Raw genomic sequence first — 6000 nt, forward strand, 5'->3', positions numbered from 1 at the left:
TCATATAAGTACAGTTCAAGCACCTCACAAACCTTACGGCACAATTAGCTTCCACAGCTTCTCTCCTCATGAGGACTTCCATTTGCTTCACAGAAGGTCAGATCCAAGCACATTTCACCATCATATGCAGTCACTTTAATTACATAGAACCCAGAGTTGAAATTTTGTGAACTATGCGAGAGACTGGCTTGAAGGCTCAGGTATGTATTAAAGGTTAAAGGCAGAAAGAATGACAACATTTTAATATTATTTCTGATTCTATGTATGTATTATGGAGTTCAAGTCCAAAAAACCTTGCAATAAACAAGACCAGCATTTGGGTAAATTTACAAACCGTGACCCCAAATCTTTGCCTTCACCAATCCAGAAAGGGTCCCTACGATACAAATCCAAAATCCTTCCTTCTACACAATATTTATGTTTTTATTTACGTGACAGAAAAGTGAACTCAGAAGTCGGAAGTGTGTGCTGGTCACTGACTGATTGCAGCTGACTGAGTGAGATACTACAAAGACACACACACACACACACACACACACACACACACACACACACACACACACACACTAAAACAGCGCCTCTACACACACTGATGTCGACACTGTAGAGTTGATGCTTGGAGTGATTAAAGTGGGCTCGCTTGTGAGTGTGTCACCTGGGTGCTGCTGTATCTTAAATCAGGACAGTGGGGCTCAGATTGGGTATTGACTGGCCGGCAGAAGTCTCCATCCATCACTCTGAGAAATGACGGTAGGGCCGCCGCCCTGAGGTAGCCGCCATATATATTTATATATCGACACGCGCTGCCATATATATTCTCCGCGGCTGTCTGAGGTGACTGGAGGTTAGATTATGACATGAAGCGCTATGTAAATTGCAAGATAAGCAGGTGGGGGTGGGGGTGGGGGGGGGTTCGCTTTGTCACGACAAGTTGCTCATCTTGCCATGGAACTAAAGATAAACACACGCTGGAGAAGACAACACGGAGATGATAAACACGAGCTGACAGCTACATATGCTCGAGTGTGCAACGCTTACGGTATTAGAAAAGACTTCCGTTTGTGTTTGCGTTCTGTTTTCTCTCACTTTTAGCGACACGTACACACATGCGCTTTGTCTTGAGGGCCTGAGCAGCATCTTTTGACTGTGTGCCTAATGATAATAAATGAGCCATCATGGGTGGGAAGGGAGGCACTAAGTCATCCCCTTCATCGACAGGAGGAAGACAGGGGGCCCCAAGGTCACCCCGGCGTCAGCATCGCTCCCCCTAACGACCCCTCTCGCTCCCCCACATGCAGATACATGCACACACAAAGAACACAGGCGGCGACCACCCTGGGGAGAAACGCCGAAGCCCACCACGCCGCATGTGCCTTTAAGTGTGAAAATCTGACACCTCCTCTCGTCTCTTGAAATCGAGGTGAAGCCTTCACTTCATTGCATTTTGGCATTGGAAGCGTCTCCATAAAACTAAACGCCGTCTAGTTGTTTCCCCTTGCCGGGGGCTGCATGCTTCTGTGAGTTTTGAGCACTTCCCTTGCTCAAGACTTTTGAGTTTTTAGAGGTCTGAACGTGTTGCAACTACCCACCGTTTCACAGGCGGAAATAAAGAAATAACTTTTTTTTAAATGAGGGAAAAGATGAGACAAGAGTCAACAAGCTGAATGTGTGCTGCGCACAAGCCCAAAGGGTCTCTCCATGCACAGATTTAGAAACCAAGTTGTACTTTTGCTGTCATTTTTAACTTTCATTAAGAGGGCATAAATCACTTTGAACAATCAAGTGGCAATGACGTGCTTCTTTTACAACCAATGTGATGTAAATCAAACTGTCAGTCGTCGGAAAAGCTCATGTCAAATGCGTTTTTCAGCACTTTCCTCACATGAAATGACATCACACACTTCAACCTCATCCTAAACAGTACGGTAGCTGACTTAATCATTTTGGGAATGATTTGAATTAATTGAGTAAAATACATAACATGGGTTGGGTGGATGGATGGATGGATGGATGGATGGATGGATGGATGGATGGATGGATGGATGGATGGATGGATGGATGGATGGATGGATGGATGGATGGACGGACTTTTTGACCCTAAAACAAACATTGTATTTCCAAAGAAGTCCCACAAAACATCATATTTAATGTTAGCTTTGCCACAATAGGCTATATAATGTGTTTTTAATGAGCTGCTACACACTCACGAGGAAGAAGGAAAACCACAACTAAATTCTTCCCGCCACTCAGTGCCATCCAACCGAGCAAATGTTGCTAATGCCGCACTAAAAATAAACTTTTGTGGGACAGAAGTCATATTGGAGGTGCAAACAAGGAAAGCAGCGCCTTCACTTCCAACTGTGGGAATTCTTTTCACCCTCACAACGCACACGCACGCGTGTACAAAACGCACACACAGGTTGAGACTGGAGCTGTAGAAAGCTCATTTGCACCACATTGAAATGCATCTCAATTAAAAGAGAAACACATCGAGGTGCCAGGGGAGGTGAGAAGAGAGAGATGTGAGAGAACGGGCGGGTGGAAAAGGGTGTGAAACAGATAGTGTGCCTGCGTCTGAGAGCAGTACGAGAAGGGGGTTAGAGCTTAACTGTACTTGCCAGGAAGATGGAAAGAGGAGAGAGAAATGAAGGTGTGTGTGTGTGTGGCTGGTATTTGTGTATTTTTAGCCCCGCCCCCCATCTCTTTTTGGGATCAATCTAATTGGAAAAAGGAGTTTGAAGGTTGACTAGTGAATCCTCACAAATATCAACCACATTACTGGAGTTGGTTAAAATGGCCATCATGATTCTCATTTCAAGTCTAACCATAAATGCGGATGAAAGTCACAGAGTTGGAAAAAAGAACATTTCATTTCCCCTAATTTATTCGTCTTACTGACAAGTATACGTCTTTGCTTGCAACTTGGTACAAACAGTTTTGAGAAGGTGCTTTCCTGTTGCCAATGCACAAATCAAGGCCAGGAAAGGCACGCCTGGATGAATTTACTATGGCGGAGTCTTGACCTTCATCCAATCAAACATTGTTGGGATGAAGTCTCCAAATGTCTTTTGTCCATAACAGGAGTACGGATGGTGTTGCTATGTGTGATGTCATAAGTATGCATCTCAAGAACAAACAACAACTGCAAGAAAGAGGGAACACACACACACATGCACACACAATCTGTCACACGGAGGGGGGAAAAAAAAACCTGATTTAGCTTTGTATGCCAAGCATTCTGCATGGACTGTCATGTTCTTCAGGCTGTGATGATTCTGCCAGCCTGCCATCTTCCCAGCAACACCAAACACAAGCGGCCCATTCTTTCTTTCTTTCATGCTGTCAGTATCACAATTTGGCACTTTGCGCTTTAACCCCGTGTTTGCCTCCGCCGCGTTTAAGTAACGTCACTTGGATCTTATTTATCAGCAGTTTTCGCCGTGATGTAATCAACATGCCAATCACATTAACACCATATCGGTGACATGACGTCAACGCGTCTCCGTGAAATACATCATCTCATTTTCACCCGACAGTCCAAAAAAACGGATGACGAAGGCCGACGGCTTTGACGTAAAATCATCAGCACAAATTTGAGCCATGAAAGTGAACTAAACAAAGAGTGATTGTTCTGTTAGCTTTACCCCACATGGATGGAAATCGAGTGGTGGGCACAGCGCTGGCGGCCTCCGTCATTATTGAACAAGGTCACCGTGACCACTGAGCTGCAAAAAGAAACACCTGATCGCTAAATCAACAGATGAACATTGAATAAATACAACCCTTTTTGGGATGCTGAGTGACCTAATTTTTTTTTGATATATTGAAACATTTTTCCCCATTGGAAATACCCAAAATAGAAATGGCGGTCCCTATTACAAAACCTTTACCTGTATATAAAATGTTTTAAGCAACACTAACATTCATAGATTCATAAGAGCCATAAAAGTGCATTTGTCTGGTCCAAATTTGTGGTTTTGGGGAGCCTGTCTGTGAAATGTGGCGCTTTCGAAAACATCTTGATACAATGGACAATTTAGAGCGAAAGAAGCCAATGGAACTGTGATTGATTCATGAAATGATTGATCAATGTGTCCCCATACAAATAGCGTATCCCCGCCTATGCTCGACTAAAACGAGCCATCCGCATAAACCTCAAGCTGGTGACAAGCATGTCACAGCCCAAGGAGCCCGTCAAGTGAACACCCTGACAGTTAAATAATAATATAAAAGAAAAACTGCTTACATGGCTTTTCCCACTTTCTGCCATACTTTTGAGTTTGCATAATCTCTCTCCTCTTTCCACTCACTTTTTCTTGCATTGCATATGTGATCAAGCAAGAGCACACACTCGTGCCCGTGCACACATGCACCATAAAACACATCAACGGACTACCCTGACCATCTCTGTGTGTCTTTATGACCTCTCCATCTCTGCTTGATGACTTCTACTCATGAGTCTTTAACAGCCCCCCTGGCCTGACAAGAACCATGAGTCGCCATTAAAGTTGAGGAAGGCCCCTCTTATTAGTGCAAACGGTGGCACATCACCAGCTAATCGGCTGTGGACAGCAAGTGTGGTTATGTGGGAGGTGCGATGCCGGCGGATGGTGTGTGGGAGAGGAATGTTTTAGCTTGAAGGAAGTGTGAGATTGCCATAATAGACAAGCTTAATTGATGAACAGAAGACAAGAGCCCCTCAAAATCCGACGGTGTTACACTATGCATGAAAACATGGAGTGAACAGCTGAGGTTGAAGAACAGGGGTGTCCAAACTTTTCCCACCAAGGGTCTGCCTACAGGACAATCCAAGAACTTTCACACTACTTTGATATTTTTTACGTTTGAACACAAACGTAATGCTCCAATCTCTCTGAATTGATGAAATATGCTATGTTATGCTTCAATCCATACGACTTGAGTGTAAGATTTAATTTAGGAGACTTTTTTCTATCCAATTTGGCTCACAAAATTACACGCGTGGTAATTTTCACAATATGGGATTAAAAAAAGATCGCAAACGGCCCACAGGCTGGACTTTGTACAACCATGCAGTAAAAAACAAGACTATGTCATAATTTTAAAGCCAATTAACAACGGACCCTAAGAAAAACGGAACTTCCCTGAGGCACCCCAAAAATATTTCTTTCATCTCAAACACCCTCCTAATATGGAACACTAACCAGACAAGACTTGACGCGCATTTGTTTGTTCATTGACAACATCAAATTGAGTCTAAGAGTCGACGGATGCATTTTATACACGTCTAACAAGCACAAACACGATTTGTCAACTACTTTTGCATAGAATACAAGCGGTCCCAAAAATAACAATTATAAAAAATTCAAGTGCGCTCACCGGAGAGTGCCAATGCGTGCACGGTGCGCGGAGAATTCCGAGGAGTTTTCAATCGTCTTTCTTCGCCCTCAAGTTGAAGACAAGCAGCGCTCCCACAGTCCTGAAGCAACTGCAAAAAGAAACGAGGAAAGGAAGGGGGAAAGGTGAGCGGAAGACATAGCGCATCCTCGCTGGTAAATTACACACAAGTACATAAAATAAGGAGGGGGGGGGGGGGGGGGGGTGCATCCATAATTACGCACGTTTAGCGTGCTAATTGACATCCGTGTGGTGAGATGGAGCAGAGAAGCTGCAAATGGACCGGGCCAGGCGGCAGCTGTCAGACTTCACTTCACACTGGAGCTGACGATGTGTACCGAGATAAGCGCACAGGAAAGGGAGGGCGAGCGAGCTCCGGAGAGAGCGAGAGAGAAAGAGAGAGAGAGAGAGAGGGGGGGGGGGGGTGCTGAATACATAAATCACGTAAAAGTTGCTCAGGCTGATAAAGTAAGTGGGCTGAAAATGTAAAGTAAACTATGCAGGAAAGTGATTTGGTTCTGTATTTGATGTGCAACTTATAAGTGTGACTTGAATTTTTTCTTGGGGAACTATTATTGAGTATGATAAATATAGGATGACTCTGTAACTTGTGGGAACTGCTGA

The 6000-nt window shown here is 44.2% G+C and overlaps 1 protein-coding gene across 22 annotated transcripts in view; it reads right to left on the bottom strand.

Moving 5' to 3' along the window:
- The window catches only part of LOC119128997 (receptor-type tyrosine-protein phosphatase delta-like), a 116645-nt gene extending 110948 nt beyond the window's left edge, over positions 1-5697 (bottom strand). For all 22 annotated transcript variants that reach the window (XM_037262025.1, XM_037262008.1, XM_037261989.1 and 19 more), the window contains exons 1-2: positions 5601-5697; positions 5359-5467 (exon numbers count right to left, since the gene is read on the bottom strand). The gene's annotated coding sequence lies outside the window, so the exon portion shown is untranslated. The remainder of the gene's footprint in view (positions 1-5358; positions 5468-5600) is intronic.
- Positions 5698-6000: the final 303 nt, after the last annotated feature.

The sequence above is a fragment of the Syngnathus acus genome, chromosome 1, assembly GCF_901709675.1.
Source record: "Syngnathus acus chromosome 1, fSynAcu1.2, whole genome shotgun sequence".
Classification (NCBI taxonomy): Eukaryota; Metazoa; Chordata; class Actinopteri; order Syngnathiformes; family Syngnathidae; genus Syngnathus; species Syngnathus acus.